Raw genomic sequence first — 22,676 nt, 5'->3', positions numbered from 1 at the left:
GGCATCTGTGGTTGCCAGGAAGCCGACTGTCATCTGACAGCTTCCAGTTTCCACATGTCCACTGGAAGTCCTGTAAAGAGAGCTCCGAGGCCGGACAACGTGTACATGCTAGAACCTCCAGTCTTTATAAGGGAAGAGAATGTCACATACACTGTTTACTTTATTCACAGGACCTTGAAATGTCGACACCCTGAAATGTAATTTTTTATGATGTTTTGAATACAATTTTTTCATATGATCAAGGACTGCTGCCTTTTTTCCTTAACATGTTGGGCTGCCAGACCACACACTATAGGATGCTTTCTATATAAACAACTTTAGGAAGGCACCTTGCTGCTACTGCAATTTATTATCCTGAGTGTCGAGCTTATAAATTCTGTATATAAATATATATATATATATATATATATATATACAGTATATATATGTATATCATACCTCCCAAATGTCCTGCTTCCAGCGGGACAGTCCCATTTTTCTGGGACTGTCCCGCTGTCCCGCCCGTGGGTCGCAGTGTCCTGTGGTGGGGGGAAGTTGGGGAGAGCACACCCGCTGCTCTGCCTAGCAGAGCAGCGGGTGTGCAGAAGGTGAACAGATGCCGTGCGCATCGCACGGCATCTGTCCGCTAGCGTAGGGAGAGCCTGGGGGGGGCTGCCCAGCATCTCTGAGAGTGCTGGGCACACCCCCTATAGTGACGAAAATGGGGGGAAGCCGCGAGGCTCTGCCCCATTTTCAGTTGGCTCCGCCCCCTTTTCGGAAGCCGCGCGCCCTGTCCCTCCTTCCCATACTGAAAAGTTGGGAGGTATGCTATATATATATATATATATATATATATATATATATATATAATGCCAGGGGACTCGGCACTCGAGAACATCAAACACAATCTTTAATAGTACTCCATACAGGTAACAACGTTTCAGTGCCTCTACAACCGGCGCTGTCTTCAGGTTAAGAGATAAAGCCAAAATGCATACCTTACATAAAAAATAACCTGTGCATTCTGTGAATGCCCACACTGGAAGCGGGACCTCACACCTGCATGACGTCAGTGCTGCAGCGTGGTAGACTACTAAACCCATCACCATGGTAACTAAACATCAACACATAGGGGTCTATTTACTAAGATTGTTAAGAGACACAGCCAATCAGCTCCTAACTGCCATCTCACAGGCTGTGTTTGAAAAATGACAGTTGGGAGCTGATTGGCTGGCACCTTATCACTTTTCACTCTGTCCTAACACTGCTTAGTAAATAGACCCCATAATCACAATAATATCATATTAAGAACTACTAAATGCACATAACTACATAATAGATCTTAAATATATAGCTCAATGAAATATGATATTTAATTGAGTTATATATTTAAGATCTATTACGGTAGTTATGTGCATTTAATAGTTTTTAGTATGATATTATTGTGATTATGTGTTGATGTTTAGTTACCATGGTGATGGATTTAGCAGTGTGACATGCTGCAGCACTGACGTCATGCAGCATGCGCTGCCAGTCCGGGTGTGAGGTCCCGCTTCCGGTGTAGGCGTTCACACTATGCACGGGTGATTCTTTATTTAAGGTACGTATTTTTGGTTTATCTTTTAACCTGAAGGCAGTGCCAGTTGTAGAGGTACTGAAACATTGTTACCTGTATGGAGTACTATTAAAGATTGTGTTTGATGCTGTAGAGTGCCACATCCCCTGGCGTTATACATTCTACTACTACTAGGGCACCGGGACCAGGTATCTGCATACTGGGAGAGTCAGACCTATTGGAATTTATATATATATATATATATTAGGGGTGTGCACCGGCCACTTTTCGTGTTTTGTGTTTTGGTTTTGGATCTGGATCTTTCTTCGTGTTTTGGATCTGGATTGGTTTTGCCAAAACCACCCTTCCGTGTTTTGGGTTCTGGGTTTTGTGTTTTGGATCTGTATTTTTTTGAAAAAAAGCATAAAAACAGCTAAAATCACAGAATTTGTAGGTTTTTCTGCTCCTATGCTATTATTAACCTCAATAACCTTAATTTCCACTCATTTCCAGTCTATTCTGAACACCTCACACCTCACAATAGTGTTTTTATGTCCAAAAGGTTGCACCGAGGTAGCTGGATGACTATGCTAAGCGACACGAGTGGGCGGCACAAACACGTGACCCATCTAGGAGTGACACTGCAGTGGCAGACAGGATGGCAGTTAGAAAAACTAGGCCCCAAACTGTACATAATGCAAAGAAAAAAAGAGGTGCAAGATGGAATTGTCCTTGGGCCCTCCCACCCACCCTTATGTTGTATAAACAGGACATGCACACTTTAACAAATCAATCATTTCAGCGCCAGGGTCTGCCACACAACTGTGGCTGAAATGATTGGTTCGTTTGGGCCCCCACAAAACAAGCTGGCAATTAATGTGTCCCTGCACAAACTGGCTCTACGGAGGCAAGATGTCATCCTCATCCTCCTCATCCACCGATTCCTCACCCTCTTCAGTGTGTACATCCTCATCCTCACAAAGTATTAACTCGTCCCCACTTGAATCCACCACCACAGGTCCCTCTGTACGTTCTGGAGGCTGGTCTCCCTGGAAGAGCTGATAATTCATTTTGATGAACATCATCTTCTCCACATTCTGTGGAAGCAACCTCCTACGCCTTTCGCTGACAAGGTTCCCGGCTGCACTAAACACTCTTTCGGAGTACACACTGGAGGGGGGGCAACTCAGGTAAAATAGAGCCAGTTTGTACAGGGGCCTCCAAATTGCCTCTTTTTCCTGCCAGTACAGGTATGGACTGTCTGACATGCCTACTTGGATGCTGTCACCGATGTAATCCTCCACCATTCTGTCAATGGTGACAGTATCATATGCAGTGACAGTAGACATGTCAGAAATTGTTGCCAGGTCCTTCAGTCCGGACCAGATGTCCAAACTTGGTCCTGCCTGCCCTGCATCACCGCCAGCGGGTTGCTTAGGATACCTAAGTTTTTTCCTGGCAGCCCCAGTTGCGGGAGAAAATGAAGAAGGAGCCGTTGACGTGTCACGTTCCGCTTCAGCTGACAGTGTGTTCACCAGCAGGTCTTTGCACCTCTGCAGGCTTGTGTCGGCCGGAAAGAGAGACACCACATAGGCTTTAAACCTAGGATCGAGCACGGTGGCCAAAATGTAGTGGTCTGATTTCAACAGATTGACCACCCTGGAATCCTGGCAAAGCGAATGAAGGGCTTCATCCACAAGTCCCACATGCCGAGCGGAATCGCTCCGTCTTAGCTCCTCCTTCACTTTCTCCAGCTGCTTCTGCAAAAGCCTGATGAGGGGAATGACCTGACTCAAGCTGGCAGTGTCTGAACTGACTTCACGTGTGGCAAGTTCGAAGGGCTGAAGAACCTTGCACAACACGGAAATCATTCTCCACTGCGCTTGAGTCAGGTGCATACCCCCTCCTTTGCCTATGTCATAGGTGGATGTATAGGCTTGTATGGCCTTTTGCTGCTCCTCCATCCTCTGAAGCATATAGAGGGTTGAGTTCCACCGCGTCACAACCTCTTGCTTCAGGTGATGGCGGGGCAGGTTCAAGAGTGTTTGCTGGCGCTCCAGTCTTCGGCACGCAGTCGCTGAATGGCGAAAGTGGCCAGAAATTTTTCGGGCCACCCAAAGCGTCTCCTGCACGCCCCTGTCGCTTTTCAGAAAATTCTGCACCACCAAGTTTATTGTGTGAGCAAAACATGGGACGTGCTGGAATTTGCCCAGATGTAATGCCCGCACAATATTGGTGGCGTTGTCAGATATCACAAATCCCCAGGAGAGTCTAAGTGGGGTAAGCCACTGGGCGATGATTTCCCTCAGTTTCTCTAAGAGGTTGTCGGCGGTGTGCCTCTTACTGAAACCAGTGATACACAGCGTAGCCTGCCTTGTAACGAGCTGGCGTTTCTGAGATGCTGCTACTGGTGACGCTGCTGCTGTTGCTGCGTAAGGTGATACATCTACCCAGTGGGCTGTCACAGTCATATAGTCCTTAGTCTGCCCTGTTCCACTTGTCCACATGTCCGTGGTTAAGTGGACATTGTGTACAACGGCATTTTTCAGGACACTGAGGACACTTTTTCTGACGTTTCTGTACAGTCTCGGTATCGCCTGCCTAGTGAAGTGGAATCTAGACGGGATTTGGAACCGGGGACACACTACCTCCATCAATTGTCTAAATCCCACTGCACTAATGGCGGATACCGGACGCACGTCTAACACCAACATAGCAGTCAAGGCCTCAGTTATACGTTTTGCTTCAGGATGACTGCTGTCGTACTTCATCCTCCTCGCTAAGGACTGTTGGAGGGTCAATTGTTTAGTAAAAGTAGTGGTGTTCCTACTTCCTCTCTGGGATGATGAACGACTCCCAGCAGCAGCAGCAACAGCAGCAGCGGCAGCAGTAGGCGTAGCAATGCAGGATCCTCCGGAGGAATCCCGGATAGGAGAGTCAGTCATGCCAGTGATATGGCCTGCAGGACTACTTCCGATCCTGACTAAGGAGGAAATTGACGAGGAGGGAGTTGACGGTGTGGTTTGCAGGCGCTTGGATACAACAGGACAACGGGATTTAGGTGTCCCTGGACTGCTTACGGTCTGAGCCAAAGTTTCTGAACTTGACAGTAACTTTTTATGAACGCGCTGCAGGTGCCGTATAAGGGAGGATGTTCCTAGGTGGTTGACGTCCCTACCCCTACTTATTTCACCTTTACATATGGTACATATGGCAAGACAGTTGTTGTCCGGATTTGGATAGAAATATTGCCAGACCAAAGAGGTGGAATGTTTGGTCTTCTGCCCAGGCATGACCGTGATGGGCTTTTTCATCCCACGGACAACAACTGTCTCCCCCGGAGCCTGATTTAAACAAACCACATCACCATCAGAATCCTCCTCGCCAACTTCCTCCTCAGCGCCAGCTACACCAGTATCCTCATCCTGTTGTACTTCAACAGTGACATCTTCAATTTGCATATCAGCAAGTGGACTGTGGGTGCTCCTTTCAGCACTTGCAGGGGGCGTGCAAATGGTGGAAAGAGCCACCTCTTCCCGTCCAGTGCTGGGAAGGTCAGGCATCGCAACCACCACCACACTTGGACTCTCCTTGGGGATTTGTGATATCTTCTTAGAAAGCACAGTTCTTCGCTGTGCTTTTGCCAGCTTAACTCTTTTGATTTTTTTAGTGGGAGGAGTGCTTCCATCGTCATGTGAAGCTGAACCACTAGTCATGAACATACTAGGGATCGACCTTAGCCGTTCCTTGCCACTCCGTGTCGTAAATGGCATATTGGCAAGTTTACGTTTCTCTTCAGCTGATTTAAATGTCTTTTTCAAGGTCATTTTCCTGAACTTTGCCATTTGGGATTGTATGTGCCCTCTACTATGACATTGGGCATCGGCCTTGGCAGACGACGTTGATGGCATGTTATCGTCTATGTCATGACTAGTGGCAGCAGCTTCAGCACTAGGAGGAAGTGGTTCTTGATCTTTCTCTATTTTATTTTTATCGGAGAAAGTTTGGTCCTCCATTTATGTTATATCGATTTGATATATACGTGCGGCTAAACACAGAAAATAATTTTTTTTTTGGTTTGGACTGGAGTGTACTTTGTGGGTTACAGCACCCTTTAACGGTCAAGCCAGCCGGCCCTTTACTTATGACACAGGCGCACTCTTGGCACTACTTTGTTGATGCACGTGCGGCTACTGCGCACACAATTCACAAACACAGAAAATAATTTTTTTTTGGTTTGGACTGGAGTGTACTTTCGGGGGTTACAGCACCCTTTAACGGTCAAGCCAGCCGGCCCTTTACTTATGACACAGGCGCACGCTTGGCACTACTTTGTTGATGCACGTGCGGCTACTGCGCACACAATTCACAAACACAGAAAATAATTTTTTTTTGGTTTGGACTGGAGTGTACTTTCGGGGGTTACAGCACCCTTTAACGGTCAAGCCAGCCGGCCCTTTACTTATGACACAGGCGCACTCTTGGCACTACTTTGTTGATGCACGTGCGGCTACTGCGCACACAATTCACAAACACAGAAAATAATTTTTTTTTAGGTTTGGACTGGAGTGTACTTTCGGGGGTTACAGCACCCTTAACGGTCAAGCCAGCCGGCCCTTTACTTATGACACAGGCGCATGCTTGGCACTACTTTGTTGATGCACGTGCGGCTACTGCGCACACAATTCACAAACACAGAAAATAATTTTTTTTTGGTTTGGACTGGAGTGTACTTTCGGAGGTTACAGCACCCTTTAACGGTCAAGCCAGCCGGCCCTTTACTTATGACACAGGCGCACGCTTGGCACTACTTTGTTGATGCACGTGCGGCTACTGCGCACACAATTCACAAACACAGAAAATAATTTTTTTTTAGGTTTGGACTGGAGTGTACTTTCGGGGGTTACAGCACCCTTAACGGTCAAGCCAGCCGGCCCTTTACTTATGACACAGGCGCACGCTTGGCACTACTTTGTTGATGCACGTGCGGCTACTGCGCACACAATTCACAAACACAGAAAATAATTTTTTTTTTGGTTTGGACTGGAGTGTACTTTCGGGGGTTACAGCACCCTTAACGGTCAAGCCAGCCGGCCCTTTACTTATGACACAGGCGCACGCTTGGCACTACTTTGTTGATGCACGTGCGGCTACTGCGCACACAATTCACAAACACAGAAAATAATTTTTTTTTTGGTTTGGACTGGAGTGTACTTTCGGGGGTTACAGCACCCTTAACGGTCAAGCCAGCCGGCCCTTTACTTATGACACAGGCGCACGTTTGGCACTACTTTGTTGATGCACGTGCGGCTACTGCGCACACAATTCACAAACACAGAAAATAATTTTTTTTTTGGTTTGGACTGGAGTGTACTTTCGGGGGTTACAGCACCCTTAACGGTCAAGCCAGCCGGCCCTTTACTTATGACACAGGCGCACGTTTGGCACTACTTTGTTGATGCACGTGCGGCTACTGCGCACACAATTCACAAACACAGAAAATAATTTTTTTTTTGGTTTGGACTGGAGTGTACTTTCGGGGGTTACAGCACCCTTAACGGTCAAGCCAGCCGGCCCTTTACTTATGACACAGGCGCACGCTTGGCACTACTTTGTTGATGCACGTGCGGCTACTGCGCACACAATTCACAAACACAGAAAATAATTTTTTTTTTGGTTTGGACTGGAGTGTACTTTCGGGGGTTACAGCACCCTTAACGGTCAAGCCAGCCGGCCCTTTACTTATGACACAGGCGCACGCTTGGCACTACTTTGTTGATGCACGTGCGGCTACTGCGCACACAATTCACAAACACAGAAAATAATTTTTTTTTAGGTTTGGACTGGAGTGTACTTTCAGGGGTTACAGCACCCTTAACGGTCAAGCCAGCCGGCCCTTTACTTATGACACAGGCGCACGCTTGGCACTACTTTGTTGATGCACGTGCGGCTACTGCGCACACAATTCACAAACACAGAAAATAATTTTTTTTTGGTTTGGACTGGAGTGTACTTTCGGGGGTTACAGCACCCTTTAACGGTCAAGCCAGCTGGCCCTTTACTTATGACACAGGCGCACGCTTGGCACTACTTTGTTGATGCACGTGCGGCTATTGCGCACACAATTCACAAACACAGAAAATAATTTTTTTTTTGGTTTGGACTGGAGTGTACTTTCGGGGGTTACAGCACCCTTAACGGTCAAGCCAGCCGGCCCTTTACTTATGACACAGGCGCACGCTTGGCACTACTTTGTTGATGCACGTGCGGCTACTGCGCACACAATTCACAAACACAGAAAATAATTTTTTTTTGGGTTTGGACTGGAGTGTACTTTCGGGGGTTACAGCACCCTTAACGGTCAAGCCAGCCGGCCCTTTACTTATGACACAGGCGCACGTTTGGCACTACTTTGTTGATGCACGTGCGGCTACTGCGCACACAATTCACAAACACAGAAAATAATTTTTTTTTTGGTTTGGACTGGAGTGTACTTTCGGGGGTTACAGCACCCTTAACGGTCAAGCCAGCCGGCCCTTTACTTATGACACAGGCGCACGTTTGGCACTACTTTGTTGATGCACGTGCGGCTACTGCGCACACAATTCACAAACACAGAAAATAATTTTTTTTTTGGTTTGGACTGGAGTGTACTTTCGGGGGTTACAGCACCCTTAACGATCAAGCCAGCCGGCCCTTTACTTATGACACAGGCGCACGCTTGGCACTACTTTGTTGATGCACGTGCGGCTACTGCGCACACAATTCACAAACACAGAAAATAATTTTTTTTTTGGTTTGGACTGGAGTGTACTTTCGGGGGTTACAGCACCCTTAACGGTCAAGCCAGCCGGCCCTTTACTTATGACACAGGCGCACGCTTGGCACTACTTTGTTGATGCACGTGCGGCTACTGCGCACACAATTCACAAACACAGAAAATTATTTTTTTTTGGTTTGGACTGGAGTGTACTTTCGGGGGTTACAGCACCCTTTAACGGTCAAGCCAGCCGGCCCTTTACTTATGACACAGGCGCACGCTTGGCACTACTTTGTTGATGCACGTGCGGCTACTGCGCACACAATTCACAAACACAGAAAATATATTATTTTTTTAGCACTTGGGGGGAGCACCCCTGATGGACAGAGCACCCCCTGGACAACACTACAGCACCCCTTTAGGACTGGGACACTGCACAGGACTTTGGAGTGGACACAGCCCCTATGGAGAACTGACTGCACAACACAGTCCAGCCAGCCCCTATGGACTTTGAAGTAGTGGACACAGCCCCTATTAACAACAGCAGCACAGCACAACACAGCCAGCCCCTATGGACTTTGAAGTAGTGGACAACAGCAGCACTACACTACACTACACTACACAGCACTAACTCCCACCCTCCCTCTTCACTGTCCACAGCCGAGTGAGAAAATGGCGCCGACGCGGGTACCTTATATAGGATCCAAAACCCGCGAGACTCGGAAGGCGGGATGATGACGTTTTGCCTCGATGTCAGATCCGAGTCAGGCGGGAAAAGTCGAGCCTGACTCGGATCGGACTCGGATCGGGGGGGCTCGGGGGGGTTCCGATTTCAGAAATCCGAACCCGCTCACCCCTAATATATATATATAATCTCCACAAGGCGGCACTCCGTGTAAAAAACGACCAAATGTGACAAGATGCTGTCTGCAACGTTTCAGCGCCTTTTACTAGCGCTTTTTTCAAGCATAAAATACATACAAACATGTTACACTTACCAAACATATATAGAGCAGTTAGATACCATGCTGCACCGCGACATCACTTCCTGGCTCCAACCCGGAAGTCCACAGAGCCAGTAGTGACGTCACATCCTCCCATTCAACGGTTACCATGGTAATCACCATGGTTACCAAATAACACAAATACAATGTGACCAAAAACACATAACATATAATTAAAAACAGTCTATCGTGCTCACTTGCCTCTAGATCAAACTAATCAGCGTAATAAACACAATGTGTAGCAAACAGATAGAATGTAATAATACGGCTGTGGACAATATAATATGAGTTTTAGCTATTACGAATATCGTGAACAGATAAATAACTGAACATACAAATTTCAACTCAAATAAGCACAAATCTATTATGCAGCCTACTTTCGGGACACCCGTAAAGGATTTATTTAGCTGAGATTTACCCTTTATGGGTGTCCCGAAAGTAGGCTGTTATAGATGTCCCAATTGTATTACGTGTCGCTCCCTTCAAACAGGATCGTTTTTTTTTCCATCCTTATTTGGGCACTAAGTATAATATAAGACATCATTTGACATGTTCAACTAAATTTATAGTTTATGTCATAACGTGCCCTTGCTCTAAGATGTATGTGGGCAAGACCGAGTGTACTTTAAAGGAGAGAATGGCCCAACATCGATCTGCTATTCGGGCAGCTCTTGCTTCAGGTTCCAGCGAGCAGCCAGTGGCAAGACACTTCGCCATGGCGTCACATAATCTTTCAACACTTCGCTATAAAATCATTGACCACGTTCCCCCTCTCGTTAGAGGTGGGGACCGTGGGCGCAAATTACTTCAGTGTGAGTCTCAATGGATTATGAGGTTAGACACACTTTCCCCCCGAGGCTTAAATGAAACTCTGGGGCTCCAGTGTTTTGTTTGATTATTACATTTTTTATTATGCAGGTTAGTTGTTATGCATATGTTTATATTCTGATTACGCTTGGCTATTTGTAAGTAATGTAGGTGTCAACTCCTTGCGATTTATGTAATATTCATGTATCTGTCTGATATGTTATGACCATTATAGCGTTTAGCACGTTGTGGTGTGTGCAGTATAGTGATTGCGACATTTTATGGTCGTGCATAATAGATTTGTGCTTATTTGAGTTGAGCCAGGAAGTGATGTCGCGCTGCAGCATGGTATCTAACTGCTCTATATATGTTTGGTAAGTGTAACATGTTTGTATGTATTTTATGCTTGAAAAAAAGCGCTAATAAAAGGCGCTGAAACGTTGCAGACAGCATCTTGTCACATTTGGTCGTTTTTTACACGGAGTGCCGCCTTGTGGAGATTATGTTCAGTTCGTCCTGTTTGGCAGCGACTGACTGTGGAGGGCACCCGGCCCAGGACATTGTGGAACCCGTGAGTGCCGGTGATCTGGACTTGTGTATATATATATATATATATATATATATATATAATATAGAATATCATAATCCGCAACACTGTAGTCTTGCAAAAACTAAAAACACTGCTAGCTTGGCAATAGCATTATTGAACCAAGAATAGTACAGAATAGGAGATCAATAGATTATCTATTACTAAAAGCAGAGTCTGGTTGTCAGAACTTTGAAGTATGTTTTGATCCAGTACAACAGACAATTACAATCTTAGGGGTCTATTTACTAAGCAGTGTTAGGAGAAGTGAAAAGTGAAGAATGAAAAGTGATAAGGTGCCAGCCAATCAGTTCCTAACTGTAATTTTTCAAACGCAGCCTGTGAGATGGCAGTTAGGAGCTGATTGGCTGGCACCTTATTACTTTTCACTCTTCACTTTTCACTTCTCCTAACACTACTTAGTACATAGACCTCTTATTGAACAAAAGGTTTACTAATTATAACATATACACAATTGCATTAAGCAAGATATTGCATAGGACCCCTTTAGATGGCTGGTTATATGAATATCTTATCTGATTTCAGGAACAGAATATATAGTTTGGTCTTAGTAATAATTTCATCATGATGGTAGTAATTATGTGCGTTCCAATGTTTTGCAATATGTGCTTAAGAGGCAAAGTAAAAATTGGCTACTTTGCCTTTCCTAAAGTTTCACTAGTATCTACTGGAATGGTAATTTATTTACATCTGTACTGTATATGAACTTCTAAGTCTAGCACTGAGAGATATATTCACATAAATGTCATATGCTCAACCAAGTGTTAGAAATGTATTAGGCCAGAGAGATGTAGAAATCTTGTAAGTCAGAATCTTGTAAGTCAGAATACTTGTGTTCTACAAGAAAAATAGATATGGTGGGATAACAAATCATGTTATTACAATGTTCATTGATACATAAATATTCTTCCTATTTAATACCTGAGACTCATATTAAATTCATAAGGACTCCAATTGTCTGCTTGTGAGTGTCAGTCAAATTAGATCTATCCTTATCATTGCTGTCTGTCTCCCTGAAATCTCCCTAGTAAATTGAATTTAGAATCTCAAGATTTGCGTACGGATGATGATAATCATTAGCGAGAGAAATAATATTGATTTATTATCAGTGAGAGGAATAATACAGATTTATTATCAGAGAGAGGGATAATATGGATTACTGAACATAAAACAATGTAAGATGATAGTAATTAATGTAATGTATATTAATTTGAGTTTAGAAATGAAAATTGCTTAAGCGTACAAAGTTTCAGTCAGTTTCAGGCACAATTTTGGAGCGCTGAGTACTGTGTAATGTGATAATTGAGTACTGTGTAATTTATGCCAAATGTCCGGGTAGCACCAAATATACTCTTAGCTTAAACATAAAGAAATATTTTGTCTTGTTGTGTGACCAATCACTCAATGACATGTTAATACTACTACTGCTACTACTACTAATAATAATAATTATTATTATTTATTATTATTATTATTATTATTATTATTGGTATCATTATTATTTTAAAAACAAAGTGATCATTTCTGTTGCTGTTTTATCATGATATTAAATTTACATATGACAGTTACTATACAAGTAGGGCATAAAAGGTTTGTGCATTTTTCAGCTGACTATCAGAGCTTGACAGATGGGCTCTGTGTATGCAAGTTTGTTCCCTGATTTATTCCATGTCGCTTTATTTTTTTATAACAGCCTCCTACTCCTGGGACAGGAATTGTGGTACTTCTCTTTTACATCATAGCCAATTGTCATGCTCTCAGTGCAATACTGATATAGAGGATCAGTAGTAGCTTCACATATACAGTAAGTGGCTGCTAGCTTCTTCTCCTTCAAGTCAGCGGCCATACTGAATGACACCATCGTTTTATTAAAAAACTTAGAGAAGTAGCATTACAACTATTATTCAGTATTTTAGACACATCCCTATACATTGGCACCCTAGATACAGTAACTGCCTAGGTTAACCTACAGTAATAGTAGCACCGACCAACTGTAAATAGACACGTGCAATTTTGCGGTTGTAAGTTTATGCTTACTTTGAGCTACAAAATTGTGCCCTACTCTAAATCAGGCCCATGGTTTGTCTAAAAGAGTAGTAAAACATATGAGTATTCTATTTGTAATCTTGACTTAAATAACCATGGACCTGATTCAGAGCTGAACGCTATTGCACAGCTGCTGTGACTTTGTGCGCCGCAGCTGTGCGATAATATGCTAATGCTGCCGGAGGCATCTAGTGTAAATATATGCCTCTTGATGGTTTCTCTGATCCTCTGCTGTGTCTAAAGATGTAGCATCGGATCATCTGCGTGCACATCAGCAATCTGAGTGACTCTCAGGTAACTTAGGATGGGCAATTTCTGCAGGGCCAATGAAGTTGCATAGAGAAGATGCAGACACTGGCCTCGGAATGCCCCCAAAATGGGTCTGACTAACCCCCGTTTTTGAGAATGCAAAGATTTTTAACAAGCTAAACCTTTGCGGCACCTACAATCTAACCAGGATCCAATCTGGCCTTCAACACTTATGATGGCCATTATGAATACTTAGTCATGCCTTTTGAACTAAGCAATGCTCCTGCTGTTTTCCAAAAGTACATGAATCACATCTTTCAAGACCTGTTATATAAGTACGTGGTGGTGTATTTAGATGACATTCTGATATTCTCAGAAGATGTAGTGAGCGATTGCCAAAACGTATGTGAAGTACTGTCATGACATCAGGCTAACCAGCTCTTCTGCAAGTTAGAGAAATGCTCCTTTGAGCAAAATGAATTGACATTCCTGGGATACATGTTTTCAGACTCTTGCCTTTGGATGGATCCAGAGAAACTCACCACCATTGTCAATTGCTCTCATCCGGTTGCTTTGAAGGCACTACAATGTTTCTTGAGATTTTGCAACTTCGTCCGGCAGTCCATCAGGAGCTACTCGTCTATTGCAGCTCCCATCACCACCCTCACTAAGAAGGGTCAATACACTTTTTTCCTGGAGGTGGATGCCTCCACGATTGGAGTTGGGGTGATGCTTTCGCAGAAGGATGAAGAGGGCAGGTGGTATTCTTGTGGATTTTTTTCCTGTAAATGCTCTGCTCCATAGATGAATTATGCCTTCGGGGATAAAGATATATTAGCCATCAAGTTGGCCCTTCAGGAATGACGATGCTTGTTAGAGGGAGCTAAATTTCCGGTGACAGTTTATACTGATCACAAGAATCTGACATATCTCAAAGCAACTCACTGTCTGAATTATCATCAGTCTAGATGGTCATTATTCTTTGATCTTTTCAATCTGGTGATTATCTACCATCTGGGTAGCAAAACTATCAAAGCTGATGCCCATTCTGAACCCTACTTGCTTCATGGCAGTCACAAGCAAGGTTAAAATTACTCCAGTGAAGATATTTGTAGCACCTAAACTTCATACAAAGTTTGTTCAATTGGCACATTGGTTATGCTTCACTGGTCATGTGGGAGTGTAGAAAACCCTGGAGTTAATCCTCAGGAATTATTGCTGGCCTACTGTCCATCAAGATGTGAAGGACTTTATGGCAATTTATACTACCTGTGCTCAACATAAGGTCCAATCCCACCAACCCTCGAGTTGTCTATATCAATTATCAGTACCTGATTGTCCTTGGTCTCATATGTCCATGGACTTTGTCACAGATTTACCGTCCTGCCAAAGCTTCAATACCATCTTGGTGGTGGTCCAAGGGTACACAATTTGTTCCATTAAAAGGTCTACCCTCAGCTCAACATCCTTGTTGCCATGTACTGAATTTGCCCACAATAATCTGTTTCACTAGGCTTCGAGTCACTCTCCATTCTTCATCCAGTATGGTCTGCATCCTGTGTTACCAGAGTTACCAGTCCTCCGGTCGGGCTCACTTTTAGTCATCCATGTTACAGTGAACCATCTCCTCAATATCTGGAGAGACGTAAAGAGGAATTTGTGCAAGCCCTTTTTTAGGTGCAAACTGTTTTTCGGACAGGAATAGGAAGAAGGGTCCTTTACTAAGTCCTGGTGACAGGGTCTGGTTGTCAACCAAACACCTGTGATTGAAGGTGCTCCCAATGAAGTTTACTCCCAGGTTCATTGGGTCTTTTCAGATCATCCAAGTGATCAACCCGGTGGCATACCATCTGAAACTGCCTAGCATGCTTTAAATACCCATGTCCCCCTCCTGAAACTGCTGGTTCTCAATTGGTTTTGGCCACCCTGCAATCCTTCTTTGGCTATTCCAGTGGACCATCAAGATTAGTATGAGGCAAAACAAATTCTGGACTCCAGAATATCTTGAGGTACAGTTCAATTCCTTGTGGACTAGAAAGGATATGGTCCTGAAGAACGCTGTTGGGTCAAGGCCTCCGATATTCATGTACCTCGACTACTTCAAAAATTCCACCAGAAATTTCCCAAAAAGCCATTTGTGGGGTGTTTGGGACCACCCTAGAGGAGGGGATAATGTCACAGGACACTGAACCCCGGAGTTTACTTACCGGTTTCAGCATCAATGGGCCCTGAGATATATGGTAGGACAGCGGGTGGGAGGTGCCGGTACCTGCTGCTATCTGCTGCTGTGGGCTCACCAGCACTCTCTCTCTCTTCCCAGCTGTGCATGCTGCTTTCTGGTTATTGCACAGGCGGCTCCCATAGGGCCATGCGTGCCACTCTGTGCAGGACCTAAAGGCCCAAACATGCCAAAATCAAAATCAATTAGGCGTCCTATGGAAACTCCTCCTATAAAAGGAAGTCCCAAACCTTACTCCAGTGTTCTAGTTATTTCTGCTACTCGTTTCTGACCTTGGCTCGTTTGTGACCTGATTCTATTTCCTCCCTGCTACTGCGCTTGATATATTCGATATGGATCTTGATATTCTCTGTGACATGTTTACGTCTAATCCCTGGTACAGTTTTTTCCATTTGGTTCTGACCAGGGCTTGTTGACCACATTGTATGTTTTCATCGTATTCCACTCCAAACCAGAGTTCAACAGCATTGGTACTAGGGAGCCAAGTCTGAGGGCCATGACCTGTGTGTCGGCAGCTAAGTCCAAATCTCCTTGTGGAGGTCCCTGGTGAATACTGCCAGCACGTTAGATTCCGTCCCTCGGTACTGGGTCTCGTCAATCCAGAAGTACAGGCTAAGCATCCACTATCCACCCATGAGTTTGTGACAATCTTGTCATATTGATAAATAAAATAAAAAGTAATGGTTTTAGTATTTGATAATTAGTTAAACTCATATTAGTCCAATTATATTTCATTACTGTATACATATATCAACTGACACAAATGGCTATATTATATGTCATTGTTTAGCAACATATACGATTGTCACAAGATGAAACATTGAGTTACAACTATTTGTAGAGTGGATATTTCTCAAAAAGTCTATAAATACACATATTTAAGCAATTGCTATTAAAGTAAATTATAGTGTATAATGTAATGGCATTTCATAACCTATTTCAAATAATTCCTTACATACCAATTTCATGATCCTATAAGTGCTACTAAGAAGACATTGTAAGGAAAGGCATTTAGAAATATGAATAAAATATATTGTTACACAATATAATCTGTCTACAACCTATACTAGAAGAGGGTCTTTTTATATTAATCTCTATTATTCACAAAACACTATTTTCTTAAAATGTTTTGCTTTTAATATTTAACAAAGGTTTAAGTATTAAATATGTAGCACACATATCCAAAGGGCTTGTTTTACAAAATTGAAATGTGTATATCCACCAAGAATTATGTATAATATAGTGTTGAGTATAGGATTGCTTACAAGAACATTTTTACTTTTTGTGTACAGTATAATTTGAGTTTCTTTTTTTAATAGCACCATTGCAATTACAAACATTGTTATTATTATTATTTGGGTTCTTACAGCTTCAATATTAACTACAGCTTCAATATAGCGTAAAATAACAAAAATATGACTAATACTTTGTAATGGAAAAATAAACTATTCCTTTTACTGATTGCAACTTGTACCCACTTAATAATATATTTTAAATAATTTGTGTCTTTTATCTATTAATTGTATATATGGTATGATATCTCCAGAAAGTATATTTTCTAATACAGTGCCTAGTTATAGATACAGTAGTGTAGAGCACAGTTTCTCAAACTTGGTCCTCAGGACCCCAAAGAGTGCATGTTTTCCAGGTCTCCTCACATAATCACAAGTGAAATAATTAGCTCCACCTGTGGATCTTTTAAAATGTGTCAGTGAGTAATGACTGTGTCACGTTTGACTTTGAGGAATCCCCTGTAGAAGGGATGGAAGCTGAGATCCCGGGCTGAGGGATGTATCGGAAGCGTGGGGCCTGTATGTAAGATCTCCTCATCCATGAATACCGGATGTTGACGGGACCTGACCAAGGGTGCGGAATGTAACCTACTGAGAAGTGTTCACCAGTGACCCCTCCAAGCGAGATATGGGTTTAAGCTGCACCCAGCAGTACAGTTGAACTAGGATTTGGTATTCGAAGTTGTACACAAGTGATGGCACTCGTAATTATACACACACGCTATTTCTTTAACACACTGCTGCTTCAGGAGGTGGTACTTGTAACTGCAAACAGGTGAGGTGTTCTGATGCACCGTTGCACAATGAGATGACACTTGTATGGGATCGGTATGATTTGCCGCCAGCCAGCGGTTCAAATCCCGACAGCGGAAGTCCGGCAGAGGTGAAGATCCCGACTGTGCTAAGGTAAGTATAAGCTAACATAACCCTCCCTAATCCTAACTCTCCCTTAGGGGTGCCTAACCCTAACCACCCCCCAAGTGCCTAACCCTAACCCCCCTCTAAGTGCCTAAACCTAACCCCCCTTCCCTGCTGCCTAAGCCTATGTCTCCCGAGGGGGTGCCTAACCTTAACCCCCCCTTCTCCAAGCCTAACCCTAACCCTCCCAATGGGGTGCCTAACCCTAAGTCCCCCCCTGGAGCCCCTAACCTAACCCACCCCCCCACACGGCTGTCCGCTCCCGGTGCCCGGCTTACCTTTGATCGGGAAAAATGACAGGCATCGGGATATCGATGCCTGTCATTTAACCCTTGCTGGGGTTAGACAGTCAGGAAGCCGGCGGTTGGGAGTCTGTAGTCATGTGATGCAGACTGTGATGGCTGCATCCATGATGGCAACTGAAGTAACCAAGGCAAGGCACAGCTCATGAATGTCCACATGACTCTAAGTATAATGCTCAGCGCATAAATCGCCGATGCACATGATGTCTGACCACCTGAGGGATCAGGGAAAGCTGGTGCTGTGGTGAGTAATGGCTGTGACAGTACCCCCCCCCTTTCATGGTGGACTCTGGACACCCACAAGGCTTCTTAGGAAATCTTCTGTGGAAAGCTCAAACCAGAAGAGGAGCATGAACATCAGAGGCCTTGATCCAAGTACGTTCTTCAGGGCCGTACTCCTTCCTATCAATAAGGTACTACAGAGAACCATGTCGATGCCGGGAATTGAGGATCTTTTCAACCTCGAACTCAACTCTCTGAAGCGTTTGAACTTGAGGATTCTTGGGAGGAAAACGTTGGACTCTATTAAGAACCAGTCGACGTAATAATGAGACATGAAAGGTATTAGAAATCCTCAACTGTGGAGGAAGCTCCAATTTATAAACAATAATAAGATAAAGCGCTCTGTGGTAATGGACCTAATATATAAATATCAATACGATAGTAAGTAAACTATCCATAGTCCCGTATCTTAAATATGTCGGTATTCAGTAACAAAAACTGGTTAGCAAAATCTTGGGGCTGTGTGTTCAAAACTGGATTGATTATGTAAGAATTGTTGTGGGATATAACGGCTCTCTACATATATATACCACAGTCTGCTTTTATTAACAAGCTGGTGGGCAATAACTTGAGGCTGGGTTTTCAGGACAAAAATTTTATATGTCTGAAGTTCTGGTGTGGCATAAATACCACTACAGTATAATCGAGGTGTGTCTCTCCAATAGATGTAATATACAGACACCATGTATTTCAGGTAGGCAAAAACTGTCAGCAGGATATTCAGAAATATAATAGTCTTGTAGCAATATGCTGATTGCAAATAGGCAAAAAACTGTAGGCCGGTTGTTGTATGCAATATAAACCTTTAACCAGGATACGTCAAAAGCGTGACCTCCTCTCCTCCACTGCTCTCTCCACCTCAGGAAAGGAACGTAATATCAGAGAGACATGCGACACTAGAATTGCAGTTGCTTTAGGTATGGAATGTTAGCTTACCTGACCATGAAGTCTGCTGGTCCTGTGTCACGCATTTCATCTCTTATAGAGACTTTATCAAGGGCAATTGATGTTATTAGTGTATGTTGCATCTTATATAGGCAGCCTCTTTGATCGTTAGTCCCCACGTGTAGCGGCGCCGCACTTCCGGGTAGTCACTTCCGGTTCGCGCGTGCTGCGCTTGTGTGGGAGCGGAAGTCATATACTACTGATCCCACCCTGAGGGCCTTAACATAGACCCCTAAATGTATTTGACGAAGACCCCCTAAAATACACCTACTACAATGGTCGATCATATTCTTATAAGTACAATGTACATGTAAAACACTTTTCTCTATTTGAGCACTCTATTTTATTTTATTATATTTCACTCTATTTCATTAATGATATATAATGTGGTATATCTGGGAACTACCTTTAGTAAGTTTCATGCCATATCCTTTTTCAAGTGATCTACAGTTAAATAGAATTAATATATCAACATATAGAACCTTTGTTGTTGGTTTAATCCTTAATGTTTGCCCCCATATATTCAATAATGCTCAATTATATTATGTAAACAATAGCTTCTCACGCTATATGGATGTCCTATTCGTCCTTAGTAGTGTATATCCAGATTAAATCCAACCAAAAATGGCCACCGCCATATCTGAGGACATAGAAGCCAGGCTTCTATGATGCCTCTGATGTGTGCAAACGACTATATGGATGCCTTATTCATCCTTAGTAGTGTGTATCCATATTAAACCCAACCAAAAATGGCCGCCGCCATATCTGAGGACATAGAAGCCAGGCTTCTATGTTGCTTCTGATGTGCGCACACGGAGGGCGGTGCGGCGTTTTATGCTGCCGCTTGTGTGGTTACATCACCGGATATTTAGACAGACGCTGGGATCAGTAGTATATGACTTCCGCTCCCACACACGCGCCACGAGCGAACCGGAAGTGACTACCCGGAAGTGCGGTTCCGCTACACGTGGGGACTAACGATCAAAGAGGCTGCCTATATAAGATGCAACATACACTAATAACATCAATTGCCCTTGATAATGTCTCTATAAGAGATGAAATGCGTTGGGACATTTATATCAGCATATATGTACTTTTAATTTTAATCCCTGTTTGAAGGGTATTTTTTTCTATTCTGTTATTTTGTATCATCTCAATACTGTTTAATAAAACAGTGTTGTATTATTTGACAACCAGTCATTTATAGTATTATAGCCTCCCCCTGCATACTCACACACAGTGATTGTGGACACAGAGTGACACTGGACCAGCAGACTTCATGATCAGGTAAGCTAACATTCCATACCTAAAGCAACTGCAATTCTAGTGTCGCATGTCTCTCTGATACTACGTTCCTTTCCTGAGGTGGAGAGAGCAGTGGAGGAGAGGAGGTCATGCTTTTGACGTATCCTGGTCAAAGGTTTATATTGCATACAACAACTGGCCTACAGTTTTTTGCCTATTTGCAATCAGCATATTGCTACAAGACTATTATATTTCTGAATATCCTGCTGACAGTTTTTGCCCACCTGAAATACATGGTGTCTGTATACTGTATTACATCTATTGGAGAGACACACCTCGATTATACTGTAGTGGTATTTATGCCACACCAGAACTTCAGACGTATACAATTTTTGTCCTGAAAACCCAGCCTCAAGTTATTGCCCACCAGCTTGTTAATAAAAGCAGACTGTGGTATATATATGTAGAGAGCCGTTATATCCCACGACATCTCTTACATAATCAATCCAGTTTTGAACACACAGCCCCAAGATTTTGCTAACCAGTTTTTGTTACTGAATACTGACATATTTAAGATACGGGACTACGGATAGTTTACTTACTATCGTATTGATATTTATATATTAGTTCCATTACCACAGAGCGCTTTATCTTATTATTGTTTATATCTGTTTAGGAAGTGGGGATACTTTCAGAGAGAGCCGCTAGTGGTAGACAAACACCTCTCCATCTATGAGCGCCGACTGCTTTATGTTGTTTTGATTCCAATTTATAAACCACAGGACTGATGACTTTCTGAATGTGGTATGGTCCAAAGTAGTGAGGAGCAAATTTCATACTAGAAACCTTCAGACTAATGTTCCTTGAAGAAAGCCACACCCTATCTCCGACCTTCATTAAGGGAACAGCAAGACATTTCCGGTCTGCAAATTTTTTGTAGCTATTAGAAGCTTTTTTAAAGAGCAATGAATCTCCTTCCATAATGTTGAAAAAGACTCCATCAGACTGGTAACCGAAGGAACCTCCATAGGTGGTAATTCCTGGAAGTCAGGTACTCGTGGGTGTTTGCCGTATACCACAAAGAATGGAGTGGTATTAGACGAGGAATGGTACCTGAAGTTGTGAGCAAACTCCGCCCAAGGTAAAAGATCAATCCAATTGTCCTGTAAAGAAGACACAAAGAGCCTGATGAATGTCTCCAACTCCTGGTTCACCCTCTCCATTTGGCCATTGATCTGAGGGTGGTAGGCTGATGAGAATTTTAATTTAATCCCACAGGAAGCACAAAGGACCCTCCAATATGTTGCCACAAACTGAACCCCACGGTCAGATATAATTTCTTTAGTCAAGCCATGGAGTCAAAAGACTTCTTGAATAAATACCTTTGCCAACTGAGTTGCAGAAGGAAGACCGATTAAAGGTATAAAATGGTCCATTTTCGAAAACTGGTCAACCACAACCCTTATTGTTTTGTGACCCTTGGAGGGTGGCAATTTGGAAATGCAGTCCATCAAGAGATGAGTCCAAGGGGCATCTGGCACAGTTAGAGGGTGCAGTGGACCAACAACTTTGTGATGACTGGACTTATGTTGAGCACATTTGTAACAGGAAACAATAAACTTTCGAACATCCTCCCTCATAGTGGGCCACCAGTATGAACGTTGTAGAAACTTGAAAGTTTTGAGAATGCCCGAGTGACTGGCAAAGAGAGAAGCATATGTCCATGTCAAAATTTTTCCCATAATTAGGGATCTAAGAAAATTTTGCCAGGAGTTGGTGAGGATTTTAGTGGGCGCAAAGACAAGAGGATCCAATATCGTTTGGACTTGTGGGTGATCCTCTTCTTCTGAAGGAGACAGGAAGGACCGAACCAGCCTTTTTATTGAGGACTGCAGGTCAAAATTGAAGCTTGAAATCAAACCGGGAGAAGAAAAGGGACCAGCGAGCTTGTCTAGCATTCAGCCAATTGGCTGTCTAAAGGTAAACCAGGTTCTTGTGATCTGTGATGATGGTAATTGGAAAGCTCATCCCCTCCAAGAGGTGTCTCCACTCTTCCAAGGTTAAGCGCATGGTCAGTAGCTCCTAATCTCCATTGGCATAATTCTTCTCTGCCGGTGAGAACTTATGAGAGAAGAATCCACATGGGTAATTCTTCCCGTCATCAGCCGTTTGAGATAGCACTTCTCCCACACCTACGGAGGAAGTGTCCACCTCCAGAGTAAAAGGTTTATCCAGTTGTGGCTGGCACAGAATCGGAGCTAAAGAAAAGGCTGTTTTGAGATTCGGAAAAGCAGCAATAGCTGTGGGTGACCAGCGGGACAGATTCAAACCTTTTTTTTAGTTAGAGCTGTAATGGGAGCAACCACCATAGAGAAGTTTAAGATAAATCTTCTGTAATAGTTAGAGAAGCTCAAAAAATGCTATATAGCTTTTAACGAGTGTGGTT

Source organism: Taudactylus pleione, unplaced genomic scaffold, assembly GCF_031769625.1.
Source record: "Taudactylus pleione unplaced genomic scaffold, aTauple2 ptg000093l, whole genome shotgun sequence".
NCBI lineage: Eukaryota > Metazoa > Chordata > Amphibia > Anura > Myobatrachidae > Taudactylus > Taudactylus pleione.
Note: the sequence above shows the minus strand (reverse complement) of the source record.